We start from the raw sequence: 17,641 nt of genomic DNA, 5'->3' as shown, positions 1-17,641 counted from the left end.
GGGTTGTGCTGCTTTAATCCTTTTCTGGATCTCAGCTTTTAAAAACAAGGTATCAGAAAATTGGGGATAATAATAGTAACTACTCAAGGAATGGTTGTGTGTTTTTAGAAAAGTAATATACATAAATATATTAGGACAGGGTCTGGTATATACTAAGTCCTCATAAATGATAATATAATAATGATGATTATGCATTAAAGCATTTTTAAGCTGTAATAGTGCTTTCTAGATATAAGGGAGAAGAAATCAAGGCCTTAAAAATACAAATTATGTTTCGCTTCTGGCATAAAGATTACATCCCTCTGTATCTCACACAGTTTTCATTATTTTCACCAGGTATGTACTAGGTACTCAGTTAAATGTTTTTGAAAAAAGTATGTTCAGAATCAGAGAGAAGCAGAGTCAGAAAAATTCAGGAAATTTTTATTTTTTTATTGAAAAAATAATTCACATCATGTTTAAGTTTTCCAGTTTATAACTAAACTTTTGGGAGGGCGCAAATATTCCTTGGGGTAATTGAAGTAAATATAATATTCTCTGCCAAAATACATAATTCAAAGCCTACATTTTGTTCCAGTCAAGTTTAAATTTTATTCATGATCCTTCTCTCAAGAGCAAAGTTAAGGCATAGGTTAGGATTCTGTCAAACATTAGGAAAAGAAGGTTTTATTTCTTCTGAAGTTGACCTTGATTACTTTATATCTCTCATAGTTTTCAGTACTTTAACCAGGTTTATTATAACTTCCCAATAAATACCATTTGAAAAAATGAATAAAAAGGTATTTAGAAATGACACATATAAGCTTCATGTGACTTTACAGACACATGTGCAGATAGTTGTCGAGTCCTTTATTCTCTTGTGACACAGGCCATATGTCATGATTAATATCATCTATGATATGGCCTCTTTACCTTCTTTTGAAGCCCCTGTTTCCGAAAGACTTCCCATTTCTAGGAATTATATCCCAGCCTGGTCATCAAAAGCTTCTGTTTTTCAGGCTCCAATTACAAGCTTCCCAGAGGCTGAAAAGCCTTTTCTATACTCCTTAAGCCTGTGGTGACTTATTTTCAGTCCTTTGTTATGGAGTGTCTCTGACACTATGCCACTCCACCAACCCACACAGACTGGTCACAAGAGGGCCTAGTCGTTTAGGCTTATTACATATGAGAAGCTAAGTCACCTTCAAAGCTGTGAAAATCAGCAATGTTGAGTGCCTGAGTGTTTCTCCAGTGACTGCCAATCTGATGGGGTCTCTGGTTGGCCTTGTGGCTGCTTTCAGTTCTCTCTGACTTCAGCAGACAGCTTTATTGTGGAGGATGTTCTTGACCTAGAGCACCATTCATCAGAGGCACCATTCCTTCTCATTGCTTTAATACTTACTGAAATTGTTACTGAGGAGTTTAGCTTCAAAATGCATTTTAAAACTTTTTTCCTTTCCTTCTTAATCTCAGAATTTAGCCTTGTATTTTTTAGAACTGTTTGTTTCCCTCACCAAGTACTCCTATGCAAAGTGCTCACTTATCTAACTATGTGCTTGCTTAGAAATTCCAGGGGCTAATTTTGAAGCAAAGCAGGAACAGAGACTTAGCTGCAGAATCCTCCCACTTAGGGGGAGTCACAATTAGTCCACCACAATCTGGACAAAAGTCAAGGTGATTCCAACCGGACCTCCAGATGAGAGATTATTCAAGATAGCCATAAGGCCAAGACACACTACCTGCACCCTCCTAAACCACTCCTGCATGTTTCCTTTTTAAACCCTTTCACTCAGCCCAAAAAGTGGGAATGGCCTTTTAAAGGCATGAGGCTGGCTGTTTTCCAACTGCTAGTGTTCGATTAATAAAACTTTTCTTTCGCCACACCTCACCTCTTGTTTTCGGTCTCTGACTGGTGAGCAGCCAGGCTTAAGTTGGTTACGGAATTCCCTGTAAGAATATATCCAACTAAGATCTCAAAGTTGATTTATTTTTATTTTTCTTATATTTAGAGTGGTTGTCAAATCCAGCTATAAAAGCTGAGAGTGCTTGACCAAAAACCTAGGTGGAAAAATTAAACTGTTTCTCCTTTGATCTCTGCTCGATAGAATAAAACTGGGATTTGTACGAAGAAAGTTATACTTTTGGCTGTGAAATAGGTCCCCTGCTCCAAATATGTCTACTAACATTATAACTAGGGATTGATAACTATCCCTTAACCTAGTATTTAGCCAGAACTTTCACTGAAATATTGTGAACGTCTGTCTGTTGCTTTTTGCCTACGCTGACCCCCTTGCATGTTTAACCACTCTGGGATCAAAGACTATGAGGTATCTGGTGGAACCTCCCTACCCTATAGCAAGGTTTTGGAAGAGCCTATTTTCTTTACACAGTGTGCCAAATGATTACACCTACCCCTGAGCCTAAGATAAACACCAGACATACAGCTTCCTTATTTAAGCTTCACTTGGTATGGTTAGCCAGCTTTATTCTGCTCTAGATTATACTGTCCTCTCCAATTTCCCCTTGGGACTGTATCTGAGCTCACACATGAGATCTTCTCTTCCTTGCCTTTTTTTTTTTCTACCAGTTCTTTCCACTGCCTTGGGTCTATGCCACACATTGCTATCTTCTGTATCAATATAGATAATTAACTCTTTCATAAGACCTTGACATGAGAGAAACACTACAAACAAGATGCCCAGAACTGCTAAGAACGTGACCATGAATTGCACTCAAGTTAGTTCTCACATGTCTTCTGCAGCTATTTTGGCTTCTGGCCCCTGCATATGCTCCACTCCAACCTCTAAGAAACAGACCCCAACATTTTGCATGGCTTGTTCAACACAATGTAAAAACAGAGTAAAACTGGGAATTATATCTCACTGCTAAAAATGCAGGTTCATGGTTTGAGTGACCCAGAAATGATATTAATAATGCTAAGCAATCTTAAAGTAATTCAATTTTCCTGACCTCAGGAAAGGAGGAGGATTTTGTTTCCTTTGTTTGGCCTACATAAATTATTTATGCAAAACCAAGGTCTTTAAGGAAAGAGAATGTAGCCAAAGAAAATGTTTTGTGTTTCCTCCCTCATGTAGCCCTCCACCTTGCTCGGAAGGCAGTTGCTAATTAGGTTAACGCTGCTTTCTCCCAAGGAGCCAAATATTAGATCTGAGAGTAAATTAGTTAGAACCCCAAATATTAGATCTGAGAGTAAATTCTCTTCCTCCATATCTCCCACAATAAACTTCCCATTATTAAAAAAAAGTACAATTTTATTTCATAGTTTGTTGTGTTCTGGGCACTGAATCTATCTGATTAGAATAAAACCAGTGGAAAAAGGGGAGAATGAAAAAGGAAGGTTGTTTTATTTTTTTTAAATCCTTTCAATCAAGTGAGGAATTTTTAGCCAGTTTTATTCCCATGGTTTCCAAGTTGTTCTGAATGAAAACCAACCTTCTAGCTAACTCTTACGGGTGCAGTATCTATCAAATAAAAGTGCTCATGAAACAGTTGGTTGGAGGTCAAGTGAAAAGAACACATCAAGTTTCCCACAGATTTCTTCCCCAGTAGATAATGGCTGTGAATTCACTAAGAAGCGACAAGCATGTAAGGGGACCCCTCAAACAGTATCTGCCCAAGGAGTTCACAAGACTTCCCCCTTTAGCCGAGGGCTTCCTGTTGTGAGTATGAAAGATTTTTGATCATGTCATTTCAATTTGTCCCACACAACATGTCTCAAAGAGAAAAAGAGAAGTATTTACCTCATGAGCACTAGTTGTTAGCCCAGATCTTTTTTCTTTCATTCTTTCCGTCTTTATTTTTTTTTTTCAGTAGCTATGTCTCCTGAAACTTTATTCCTGCTATGACCAAAGTGCCTTCTGTTATCACAACAGGATACAAAATAACAGCTAAAGAAAGAGAGAAAAAAATAACAATGCATTGCTTTGTAAGAACTCATACTCTCAAGTCTCCTATTACTTCTGCACACAGGTTTGCACATTCAGATTTATCTCCTCTAGACTGTACATGCTTAGAGGCCTAAATAGGTTGCCCGTATGTCAGAGTAGGCTGAATAGGTGAAGCTACTAGGCAGAATCATAGAAGTGTTTTGTAGGCCTGCCAACAAAGAGAAGGTCTGATGCTTCCTGCAAAGCTGATTTGTCAGCTATCAGATGAGAAGGCTAATTGGTCTCTCTGTCTATGCAAATGATGATTTGTAGTTCTGAATAAATTTAATTTGAAACAACCTGTGAGCCTTGTACTCAGAGAAAAGTTAAACTAATTAAGTTGAGAGACAAGGTTTTTAAACAATAATCACTATCACTAAAGAAATGTTTTGGTTCCCTAGATGTTACATATCTACAAATATACCCTCTCTTTTAAAAATGTAGAAGCTAAAAAGAAAAATTCTGATTGTGCTACTAAAGTTTTAAAATTTCATTCACTCTTCTTCACATTTGGTCCCCACTGCAAATGACTGACTTTGGGATTTACGTAGTCCTTCTATATCTATGTCCTCATCTGTCAAATGGGCTGAAAATGGTGCCTATCTCACTGGGTTGTTAAAAATATTAAATGAAATACTATGGCAGGTACATAGTAAGCTCACATGGCTATAATTAACAAAGCCCTTCATTATTCCATCTGTGTCTATCTCTCCAGTCTCATTTGTCAAAGTTCTGGTTTTGTGTTTTATAATCATATGATTATATACATATATAATCATATATATATGACACCCAGCATGCAATGTTAATAAGGATGGGGGGGCAGAGAAATTCTAGACAGAAAAGGGCGGGTTCCTGGCAAAATCCCACCCTCAAGCCGAAAAGCCTGAAACCACAGCCCAAAGTGAGAAATACCATCCCTGTTTTCCCCCTCGAATATTGCCTTTTCTTAAACTACCCTGATCCACACCACTGTACCCCATCCTGTGCCTATAAAGACCCCCGAGACTCAGCCGGCAGACAGTAGAAGCAGCCGGGCATCAGGACTACGGCTGGACATTGGAGAGAAGTGGCCTGACTTCAGAGGGACAGCTTGAGGTGTAACTTCGGAGAAGAATCTGGCCGGAGATGGTCGGACTTCAGGGGAACATTAACTACCCGCCTCATCCTCTTTTCAGCTCCCCTTCCCATTGAGAGCTGCTTTTATTGGCAATAAAGTCCCCCACATTTACCATCCTTCAATTGGTTCGTGCGACCTCATTTTTCCTGGACAGCAGACAAGAGCTTTGGAACCACAAGTGCAGATGCAAAAGGCTGTCACATTGGCCCTTTGCCCTTGCTGGCAGAGGGCAGCTGCCCCATGCGACAAGGCAAAGGGCCCACTGAGCTGTTAACACCTAAGCCATCCACAAATGGCAGAGCTAAAAGAGCACTGTAACACGCCCTCTGGGGCTGCAGGGGTCACAGGCACCCCCATCTGCCTGCTGCCACGGGGCCTACACAGAGTTTGCTCCTGCCAGCACCGAAGCAGCCGCTGGTTCCAGCACTCATGCACTCCAGCTCCTGCCTCATTTGCTCACGCACTGCCTCTCACAAAGAGTTGACAGCAGTGGGCTCAGTAAATCAGGCACCCCTGTCACGAGTTCCGCGAAGGGGTCAGGGAAATATCCTGCTTCAATTTCAGCCCTCTAGATACATGGACATCTCTACTGTATCTGGAATATGCTTCTTCTGACCTGATTCTCATCCTTTCTACCTTTGAAACTGCTTATTCAAAACTTGGTTCAGCTATTGCTTTTCTTACGGTGCTCCATCTTCCCAAAACACTTAATTATTCCATTTTTGTTTCTTTTAGTACTTGTAACAGATTGTATTTTCCGAAGACAGCTCAAAAATATCTCTCACCATATGCTCTTCTGCATTTGGACATTGCCATTGTCATGACTGTATCGAAAGGTGAAATGTATTGCTCCACTCCCTTGAATCTGGTCAGACCCTGTGACTGTTTTGGCCAATAAATTACAGCAGAAATGATGCTATGATTACCACAGGCACAGGCCTTAACCTGCCTAGCAGTTAAGCTTCCTGCCTCTCACAGCTTTGAATATCCATTTAAAAAGTCCAGGCTACTTTGGGAGGCACAGACACCACATAGAAGGGCTCTGAGGTGTCAGACACATGAGTGAGGAAGCCATTTTTGATATCCAGCCCAGTTGAGTCTTCAGTGACTCCAGTTCCAGCTGTTTTCTGACTGCAACAAATAGAAGGCTCTAAGCAAAAACCACCCAGCTGGACATAGCCAAACCATAAAACCATGAGAGATGATGAGAAATTATTTAAAGCCACTGAGATTTGAGGTTGTTTCTTATGCAGCAATAGATAACCAGGATAATATGTATCTGGTTTCAAAGAACCTTTACTATTGCTTGTGTACATTCCTTTTATTGGTTTCATTTCTTTGTATGTTTATCCCCTTTGCTAGACTATGAACATCTTAAAAATTGAGGGTTTGTTTAATAAGCATTTGTAATGTAACTACTGGGATCATTATAGGCTCTAAATATTTGTTGAAATGTACATGTACAGGGTAAAATTGTTTCTTAAACTTTGTGAGAAGATAAAATTAAAATCATTACTTATACTACTATATAGAACATATTTTTTGAGTATCCTGTTCCTCTCCCCCAACTTTTCTACCAACACCAAGGAGGATGAGAAGATAAGATGTTACTCATATACCAAAATGCATCCAATACATTGGATACATTTTGTCCTGGGAGCACCTGGGGACACCAGGGGACAGTAAATTCTTACTGGAACAAAGATTGTTTTCATCCTTGACAAAGATATGAAAAGCTACACTCTGAACCCTTATCAGTTGCCTCCAGGGAGGGGATAGAAATTGCTGGTGGAGAGGAGTCCAGAGGTGAGTAAGGACATTAACTTTGTACTCTGTGTACTTCTGTAATGCTTCAGGGTTTTTTAAATGTGCATATTGTACTTTTAAATTTATTTATTCATTTTATTTTATTTTTTATTTTTGAGACAGAGTCTCGCTCTGTCACCCAGGCTGGAGTGCAGTGGTGCAATCTCAGCTCACTGCAACCTTTGCCTCCCAAGTTCAAACGATTCTCCTGCCTCAGCCTCCCAAGTAGCTGTGACTACAGGCACCCGCCACCATGCCCAGCTAATTTTTTGTATTTTTAGTAGAGATGGGGTTTCACCATGTTAGCCAGGATGGTCTTGATCTCCTGACCTCGTGATCTGCCCCCCTTGGCCTCCCAAAGTGCTGGGATTACAGGCGTGAGCCACTGTTCCCAGCCTAAATTTAAATTTTAAAAGATTTTAAAAATAAAATAAAAGAAAACAGAAGATAGAAATAATCACAGATTGACTGCACACCCTATGATAATACGGGGCAGTAGATCTGCTGATGGTTCATTAGTTATGCACTTGGACTTCAGCGTTATGCAGACATGGATTGAATTCTGAGTGTGCCTGGGTGACTGGGTCCAAGCACTTCACCTCTCTAAGCCCTAGTTTACTCATCTAAACAGCAGGCATAAAAAAGTCTAGAACTGTTGTGCAGACCAAGAGGTAATACATACAAAAAGTTTGGCACAGTGCCTGACATATAGTAAGTGCTCAATTATTGGAGTAAAGTAAGAAAATATGAAGAGAATTGGAAGTAGCAGCCATTGAGGAAGAAAAGGAGTCAGTGCTGGGTGTGGTGGCTCACACCTGTAATCCCAATGACACAGGAGGATCTCTTGAGGCTAGTAGTTTGTGACCAGCCTGGGCAGTGTAGACCCTGTTTCTTAAAAATAAATAAATAAATAAATAGAGAAGTCAGTGACAATGGCCACCTTTGCTAGTATGAATGGTGGGATTCTTTATTTCATTCATTTTTTATGTTATAGTATCACCTTAGTCCACACCCTCATTACCACACACTTGAATTACTGAAATACACTCTATGTTGTGTCCCTATCTCTAGTCTCTTTCTTTCCTTGAATCCTCCCTGAATAGGTTAATCTGGTCTCATTCCCCACTGGTGTCTAATTAGAACTGGCATAGCTTTTCAATGTCTGCCCATTAATGTTCATGCTCTCTATCACTCAAATTTCTTATGAACAAGACTCTAGATAACTTTAGCTCAGAAAAATTCTTCCTCACCCAAAAATCTGGCATGGAAACACTATGTAGACGTTCAATCCACTACTTTCTATTAGTATTTTAAGAAAGGACAGAATAACACATATTCATAAATTTGAAGTGCTCCATATTTAGGTATTTGTGTGTTCCCCAAATATAAATGACCCAAACACTCAGCCAATGAGTTGCCCATATGTAGTTAAGCCATTGTTTTAGATGCGAGTCATGTGCATTTGGTGCAGGATGGAGCATCATATGTCAAAGCATATGCCTGCTGCTGAAGCCAAATGCGGATAACATATGCTTGGAGGTAAAATATTTGTAAGTCTTATTGCTTATCAAAAATTAATGAGAGCAACTGTGTGTGTTTACACTATTTGGGGTTTATAACCAGATCAGCAGGGTTAATTGTAGAAACTGCTTTTGCAAAACAGTCAAGTGTAGCTTGTTCAAGCTGCGGGCCTTTCTTTCTACACTTCAGCTCTGAAATACACATATACACCTACCCTTCCTATACACAGGCAGGCACACCAACATGCATATTTACTATAGGGGTGGCCACATGTCGGAAGCCCTATTAATGGATCCTTTAGCTCAGAGTTGCTTTTCTTCACAATGCAGATAAAATAACAGTGTAGGAGGTTACTCATTAAAAGTTCACTTCTGGAAATATTTACATTTCCACTGAGGGGGGGAAATCTGTATGTAAAATTCAAACAGAAGCCATAAAAAATCCACACTATGCATAGTTACATAAAGCTTCTTTGTTTATAAAGTTCATTGATTTACATGATCCAGTGTAACTTTAATATGGTGACAGATATTTTTGTTTTTGTTTTATGGCTGAATAAATTGAGCTTCTGCTTGGCAAAGTCACTTTTATAGTTGGTTTTGCTGAAGCCAGACCTTGAGCCTTTACCTGCTGCCCCACCTCTAGGGTAGTTTCAACTCCATATAGCTATTCAGCATCATTAAAGAGTGATGTCATATTAGTCATCAGCTGATGCTCTGATTAAGTGCTTAATTGGTGGTGAGAGCTGGGGAAGTTGTCTCCGATATCATTACCACTAAACCTACTATTTGTAGATTTCAGAATACTTGGGATAAGGAGGTTTGGCTGCACCATCAGAGCATGCAGTGATGTCACTGGTCCGTGGTAAACCAGCAATATAAGTAAACTTTTCTTTAAAGATGGTAACATTTTCCCTTTCCAAACAAACCCATCAGAAACCTGAGTGCCAGATCTAAATCAACAGTGACCGCACAGCTGCTACATAGTGTAGCTCTCTCTGAAACCTCTACATTTAATCATTATTCTAATAGTGATAATTATTTTTCAATATTGACTATACTACTCTCTCCTTTTGAGTCCATGTACACTGCCTTTATTTGGGCCTCCATTACCTCTCCCTGGCACTCTAACTAAAGCCCTCTAAGTAGTTTCCTTGCCTTCAGTCTCTCCTTTCCCAATTCTACCTTATAACTCTTCCATGATAATTACTTTCCTAGTGTAAATCTTGATCGTGTCAGCTACCAAACTCCAACTGTTCTCAAGAGTCTTCTGAGCATAGAAAATTAGTTATTTATTTTTCTAATTATAGGATCAGGGTTAAGTAGCTTTTTTTTTCTTTTTTTTTTTTTTTTTTTTGCATTTTATCTATGCTTGCTCTGATGCAAGATTGCTTTACATGCATATGATATGTTTTAGGTCTCAACTATTTAAATCAGGTACCATGTAGGCCGTAACACATAAAAACACAGTATGACACTATTGGTGGTTACAATCAGTCTAGAACAGCACTGTGAAAGCTACACCTGCAATGTTAAATTTTCTAGTAACTATGAATTCTATAGACAGAATTTGTATGATCCCCCAAATTCCTATGTTGAAATGTTACTCTCCAGTGTAATGGTATTAGAAAGCGGTGTTTTGGGGAGGTGATGAGTCATGAGGGCAGAGCTCTCATGAATGACATGTGAAATCTTAAAAAGGAGACCCCAAAGAGCTCCCTCAACCATTCTTCCATGCAAGGACAGAAGGAGAGGACAGTTGTCTGTGAATTGGGAAGGAGGCCCTCACTAACCACTAAATCTGCCAGGATTTGGATCTTGAACTTTCCAGGCTCCAGAACTATAAGAAATTAACTTTTGTTGTTACCCAGTTTATGGTAATTTGTGATAGCAGCTCAAATATACTAAGATACTGCATTAAACAAAAGTAAAAGGAAAGATATTAAATTCACTTTAATACTATTTTATTGGACCTAATGTATCTAATATATTTTCATTTCAACATATAATCCTATACAATTATTGAGACATTTACTTTATTCATGCTAAGTCTTTGGAATCCAGTAAATTTACTTTATACTTACAGCACATTTCAATTTAGATTAATCACAATTCACGACATATGATTACAACCTACTGTGTTCGTTATTGCAAGGCTGGAACGCTTTGTCCTATCTGCCTTCCCTTTCTCTCCTCCCTTTCATGACTGAACTTCCAGAAAGCATCTGTCCTTGCTTTCTGGACTTAATCACCATTCAATCTCCTGAACCCCCAGCAGTCTGATTTTTATCCCACTTTTACACTGAAATAGTTCCTGTCAAAATGCTCAGCAACTTCCTTGTCACATACAATGCCAATCCTCTTTTCAGCAGGAGCTCTAAATAAGTTTAGGTCCAACCAAGAACACACGCCAGATGTTTCAGATGGAAGAGAAGGAAACTATTTACATAAATGGAAGAATTAAAATAACCTCAAGTCTATTGGAGTGCTAATTTTAAATGAGGGAAAAGAACAACACGAATTATTAAGAAAAGTTATCCAGGGCATGATCATGCAGTATCTTGTGAGTCATTTTTAGGAATTTGGGGTGTTTGAAAGGCCAAAGAAACAAGAGCAGAAATCAAATTAGCACAGGAATTAACTCCAGGAAACTTTTACTATGTCTATGATAGGACAAATAAGGCAATAGGTAGCTTCACCACCACTCAGGAGTGCACTTACAGCTGACACTGGTGGAAAAAAAATGCTGCTGCTGGTGAAACCTCTGTTTGGAAATTTCTGACACTGGGGGAGCCCATAGTGCCTGGTGGACATTGTCACTGCTGCTGGAAGATCACCAAAAAGAATGACAGTAAAAGATGAGTAGCTTGTCCCTTCTTTACATCTTTTAATTTCCAGCCAGCACCTCTCATTGACCAAACGAAATTCACAAAGGAATCTGGAAAATGTAGTTGTGATTGGTCTAATCCTCTGCAGTACACAGATGAGCTCAGAAGAAAGGAAATAAGTTGAGTACAAAGAGATAAATGTCAAGCTGAACATCCTAGTGACATTTGGTACAAAAACGCTTTTTCCTCCAACATCTCTGATCACTCACTTCAATCTCCTTACTAGAATACTTTCTCTTGTTAATTAGTAAATATTACTAAGATTATTACATATATATTACATATTAATATTATTTAAAGTCTTGTACTCTAACCTCTTCTATTGTACTCAGTGGGTGATTTCATACAGTCCATCTTGATCCCCCTGTCTCCAATTATGTTTTTTATAATGATGATTCCCCAATCTTGAATTCTCCTCTCTTCCCTGAGATTTGAATCTAAGCCAAAGAAACTGCCCACTGGAAAACTGCACTTGGATATACCATATGCAGATAAAATTCAGAATTTTGGAAATACAAGTCATCCTCTCCCTTCTCAATAATATACTTCATCCTCCATCAGTTATTCCATCTTGACCAATGAATGACATCATAATCCAGGCAGAAACCCAATAAAAGTTTTCTTTAATTCCTACATCTAATCAAAAAGTCGTATCTACCCTCCATTTACTAATGATTTTTCAAAATTGCCTCCTCTTAGCCAGCCACAATGGTATGTGCCTGTAGTCCCAGCTACTCGGGAGGCTGAGGCAGGAAGATTGCTTGAGCCTGGGAATTTGAATGTAGCCCGGGCAACATAGCAAAATTTTGTCTTTAATAAAATTTTAAAATATTTCTTCCTCTTTCCAGAAAACACTGATGTTTTTCTACTTCAAGTCATTATCTCCTTTGTAGTAACAATTAGGTTACTACCTCAGTAATAACAACTTGTAGTAACAATTAGGTTCCTGTATCAGTCTCCTAATTGCTCTCGCTATGTTCAATACATTTTTCACACTGAAATTTGAGTGATTACCCTAATATCCAGACCTAAACACATCATTTTTTTTGCCTACAACCCCTACTAGGCCCTGTAACATTTCTCTCTCCTTATATTACCAACCCCATTTTATGCCATTCCCTGCCCTCTTTAGAGGTGAACACATTGAGAAAATGGAATTAATTTCATTTCCTGCTTTCTCTCCTCTCTTGACCTTGGTGCATGCTGGTCCTTTCTTTTGCATGGCACACACTCCTCCTCCTTTTCTTTGCTTCAGTCCTCACCTTGCACCTTACCTGAATACGCCTACTAATTTTTTAGATCTCAGGATATCTTTTTCTTCATCCAAGAAGACATCCTTGACTCCTGGTACTTCAAAAATCTTGATATATCATAATAGAAAGCATTTTCTGCCTTAGGTACCTACTCTCATCATCCCATTCTAAAATGTCAGCTCTTGGAGGGAGGGAGAAACTGTCAGTTCTTTTCCCTGGCATAATACTTGGCACATACTAGGCATTTGATAAATATTTTTAAATCAATGAATGAATAAATGGTTGAATGAAGACATGTAGCTAGATGAAAACATGGAAAATTTCCCAGCATTCATTAATGCCTTTGCCTTTTACACCCTGATATATTGCTTTAACACAGATTGTTCATCATATTTTAGTCCATTCTATCTTCTTGGATATAACATATGAATTACAAAAGGGTATATTCACTTTAACTTATTCTCTCAGTATTCCTTTCTCCAGAGATCAACTGAGAAATTATATAAAAGGTCAGTCGGGGAGGGGGTTATGAATTTGTTGAAAACTGTGTCTCCCTATGTGTAGTTCTTGATATCATTAAGAGTTTATTTATATTTGCAGTTCCCAATTGCCCAGGACCTAGTTGTGCCCCATAACTGTTTGGTGAATGAAATAACAAATGAATACGTAATCAGAAAATTTGTCTTCTAATAAATAATACTTGGATGTAAATTTTGCTCAAGAATCACTTTCTTAAAGGAAATAAGACCAATATCAACCTGAGAAAGCAGGTCATTGGGTTTGGGAATTGTTGCAATTGCTCCATGAAAGCATGAGAGCACTGAGCTTGTGCAATTGCCCTGAAAAACCAATGATTCTTTGCAAATGTTCATGAGTTCACCAAACTATTAAGTTCTCGCAGCTTGGATGCTTAAACCAAACAATTAAATTAATCAGGAAAAAAAAAAAAAGAATCTGTGAAAGCACTCTACTTCCAACATGTATTCCACTTTTTAAACTTGATTTGGGAGTATCACAAGATACAAGTAGGTATTCCTTAAGGCATTTATGGTTTATGGGAAGAGACATCTTCCCATAAACCATAAAATGTGAAATTAGAAAGGGGTCTTGAAATTTCTCCTATTCAATCTACCCCCACAACCCTATGCTTTATATTATAGATAGGCACATTGGAGCCCAGAAAAGCCAGATGACTTTCTCAAAACCACACAATTCTTTTGATTACTGGGACTCCAATTTAAGTTTCCATGAAGAAAATGAGAGCAATAACTATTCAACACTGAGAACTTATTATGTATTTGAAATTAGCTAAGTATTGTAGCATTTGGGTTTGGGAGTTGTAGCATAATTACAAATGTAATTATTCATACAAAGGCTGACTTCAACATAAATTTCTGCCAAGATTTATTGGCATACACTAGGTGGATGCTGAGCACTACTTTTAGTTATGAGGTTGAGGTGAGCAGAATAAACTAAAAATAGTGTGTAAAACAAACTGTGAGAGTTACCTTGTCTCCTTATCTCTAGATTTTCAAATTACAGTGATACATTTCATGGTGATTCTATTTAGCCTTTTCCCTGATTGCCTACTGAGGAAACAAACAAACAAAGCACACATGCACACACAAAACTCACCTTGAAACTAGGTGATTGCTTTGGGAAAAAAAAAAAATCTGAAACAACGTGAATGAGCTGACCTAGGATAGTAAATTTGCAGGTGGTTATACTGCAAAACAGTGCCCAGTGAAGAGGCTGTGTGTATTCCAGCTCTTCCTATTTCTGTCCAATTTTTCTATAAGGACTGCTGTGCATGGTATCTGCAGTTAACCTACACAGGTCTCCACCAGATGCTAAAGTGTCAGTTGGACAGCCACAGAGCTGCAGTGAAGGCAGGAATAAATGTTTATTAGCATCCCCATTTACTGCCATCCAAAATATTCACATGAAAACACCCACCATACTCCCAACCCACCCCTCCATCTGCATGCTGGCTGGCAAAGAAAAAACGCAAACTGAAAACTCTCTTTGAGGCCCTGTTTGCATCCAGCTTTCTGAGTAAAGATGCTGGTTCTTGTGCTATGGTCTGAATGCTTGTGTCCCCGCAAATGCCTATGCTGAAACCTAATGCAGAAGGTAATGTTATTAAGAGGTTGGGCATTTGGAGAGTTGATTAGGTCATGAGAGCTGAGCCCTCCTGAATGGGACTAGTGCCATTATAAAAGAGGTCCAAAGGAGCTCCTTTGCCCCTTTCACCATGTGATGACACAGACAGAAGTCCCAAATATGAACCAGGAAACTGATTCTTACCAAACACCAAATCTACTAGCACCTTGATCTTGGATTTCTCAGCCTACAGAAACTATGAGAAATAAATTTCTATTGTTTTTAAGCTGCCCATTTTATGGTTGTTTTTTTTTTATAGCAACCAGAATGAACTCAGACATCCTGGGAGGGACATCTCAATTCCAGGGAAGTGTCAAACAATGCTGTGCAATGTAGCCAGGCTGCTATGGCAGAGTCATGCAGCCCTGAACTCTCCTAAGAAGGTGAATGTGTCCCGTAATGAAGTGCAGCTGATGGGTCCAGGGCAGTCGAGCAGCTACCGTGAGTGTTTCCCAGCCTGCAGTCACACAGAACCCCCATCTAGTGCAGGCTGGATGTTTTTCATTCATCCATTCTAATTGTGATAGATCGGAAGAAGATGCAAAGCACTCTCTCTCTTGTCAGAAAAGCCTTGATGGTCATCAGTGTTTCCACTGCCCAAGGCTACAACGGTTTCAAGAAAATGGAAACCGTGAACAATTTCTACTGAGGACAAGTATGGGGGCTTATCCTTGGCACAGGAGCTTGTACATTTGTGTAAAATATTCAGATCTCAAACACTCTTCATTTTCTAATAAATAGAAATAGTTCATGGATCAGATATCTTTTATTAGCCAACATCTGAGTGAGTAATTATAGAGGATAATAACCAAAATGATGTGTGTTGTCCATTTGAAAGAGATAATATCTTCTAGCAAAAATAGGCCACTACGTAATATTTGGCCACATTGATTGAATAATTGGACACACTTCTACTGGTTCACAAAAGGCCTCTCAAAGGATTTTTAAATGTTCGAAATATACAAATTCGTCTTCATCAAGAAAACCTTGAGTAAGTCGGTTTGGCCTAATAGTCACCTTGGCTGTAAACTATACAGACTTGGAAAACGTATTCTGTGTCCTGACGTGAGTCCATGATTGTCCTCTGGAGCTTCTGGAATCTCAGGAAAAGATCCAATCACACAGGCCTGGTGGCAGAGACTGTAAAAATAGATGATCTTCTGCCATTCTCCCTAAGCGACCCTAAACAATATATTTTGTAATGATCATTTTTAGTTATGAGATTGGTGAGTTGAAATGATTACTTTGATGCCATTTAATTCAATAAATGTTTATTTAAAAATTAATTTCTTTCATCATACATAGAGTATTTAGGACAGAATCTTTTTCAACTTCCTAGATAATTTAAAATGCATTTGAAATAGTTACAAAACAATATGAGATGGTCATGGTGAAGACAGGAAGAGCACAAAGCCAGATGAACAAAATAACAGAGAAATGGCCAGAGCCATTGGAAGGGTTTTATTTAGAAAGAGAATAGGGCTAGCATGTGGAAAAATGAAGGCACTTTCAACAAGCAGAGACGGGAAGCAAGAGAGTTAATAAATGAAATAGTGTATTGTCAAATAAAATTGGGCCTAGAGTGAGCAGAGAACAGTAATCTACAGAGAACTTTGTCAGTAAGTCATGGAAACAGAGTTGGGTAGGTAATGTGGGCCTGTTCACAGGAAGGAAGAATAGATTCTAAAGTAGCTGAATGCCGAAAGCTATTATTTGGGAATAATCACTCTAAAATTCCTTTGAAATTGCTTTTCAAAGACTTTCTCTCATGTAGATTATAGCATATTGAGATAAAATATGACTATATCCTGCCACTTTACTGAAAATTGTTTCTATTCCAGTTCTAGTTCTTTCTTGAAGCCATTTCAGGCATAAGAGGTATGAGAAGTCATATTTGATTTAGAGCCAGATGAAAACCTCCAGAATTACCAGTTATTCCACTGAAGTAATGCACTGTTTCCAGAGGACTCCCATTTGAAGGAAAACATGCTTCTTTCTTCATTTAGTGCACACTTATTGGATGCCTTCTCTGAGCCTTGTACTGAACCACAAGAGCTAAAGCATAAACCCACCAGGAGCTAACAATACCTAACACACGTTGATTTTTTTCAGAGTGCATTGATCACAGTAGATCATAGTCAAACATTATCTTCATAGAACAGAACTTGATGCCTATAGGTGTGATTTCTGAGTGATTGATAAAGGTCTCCTGCTAAGGTGCTACTAGCCAGGAAGGAATCGGAGGATTGGTGGGTACTGTGGGTACAGCACAGGACCTAGGCTAATTGGGACAGTAGAAAAAGGCACCTAAAGAAAACTGTTTCTGATTTTGTGTTTGGTCTGAGACTGAGCCTATTCCCTGTATTGTAAAGGAATGGTACATTATTTCCTATATCTGGTCCAAGATCCAACTGCAGAGGGTATATACATACATCCTGAACATTCCAGAGGGACTTAGATCTGACAGTAGGATCAGTAAATGTTACATTTTTAGAGATTTGAACATCCTAAAATTGCACACAGCTGGCAGTAAACTTGGGAGAACAGCTTCTGTGTGTGGTCAGGACAGTTTACCCTTCCCTGGTATAACAAAAATTAGTCAAAGGAAGTATGGGTAAAAGGAAAGGGAAAACTTTCCTTTCCTCTAGGTTTTCATTGCCAAAGAGGAAGTATCAAAATAATTTCAGTTGGCTGATGAATGGTGAAGTATTCCAGGCAGGGAGCTGCACAGCTCAAAGAGAATTAATTTTATAGTTTTCTGCCAATTTTTCATTTCCCACCTCTCCCCCATAGAAATATGGTGTCTTAGTCACACACTGGATGAATAAAATGAGCACATAGCCTACTGTTCAGAGCTGGAGTTGTGGTCATCTTCTGCCCTGGAAGATAGTCAAGGACTAATTAGGCATGTGTCTCTTCCCTTCAAGTTTTGACAACCTGGGAGTTTAGTGGCAGCATAAGTGGA

At 38.8% G+C, this 17,641-nt stretch overlaps 1 long non-coding RNA gene across 1 annotated transcript in view; it reads right to left on the bottom strand.

Moving 5' to 3' along the window:
• Positions 1 to 411: 411 nt before the first annotated feature.
• The window catches only part of LOC144339505 (uncharacterized), a 29,551-nt gene continuing 12,321 nt past the window's right edge, over positions 412 to 17,641 (bottom strand). Inside the window, exon 3 of the long non-coding RNA XR_013414513.1 lies at positions 412 to 3,887. This is a non-coding gene — a long non-coding RNA (uncharacterized LOC144339505). The remainder of the gene's footprint in view (positions 3,888 to 17,641) is intronic.

The sequence above is a fragment of the Macaca mulatta genome, chromosome 2, assembly GCF_049350105.2.
Source record: "Macaca mulatta isolate MMU2019108-1 chromosome 2, T2T-MMU8v2.0, whole genome shotgun sequence".
In the NCBI taxonomy this organism is placed as follows: domain Eukaryota; kingdom Metazoa; phylum Chordata; class Mammalia; order Primates; family Cercopithecidae; genus Macaca; species Macaca mulatta.
Note: the sequence above shows the minus strand (reverse complement) of the source record. Positions and strands in the feature narration are given on the sequence as shown.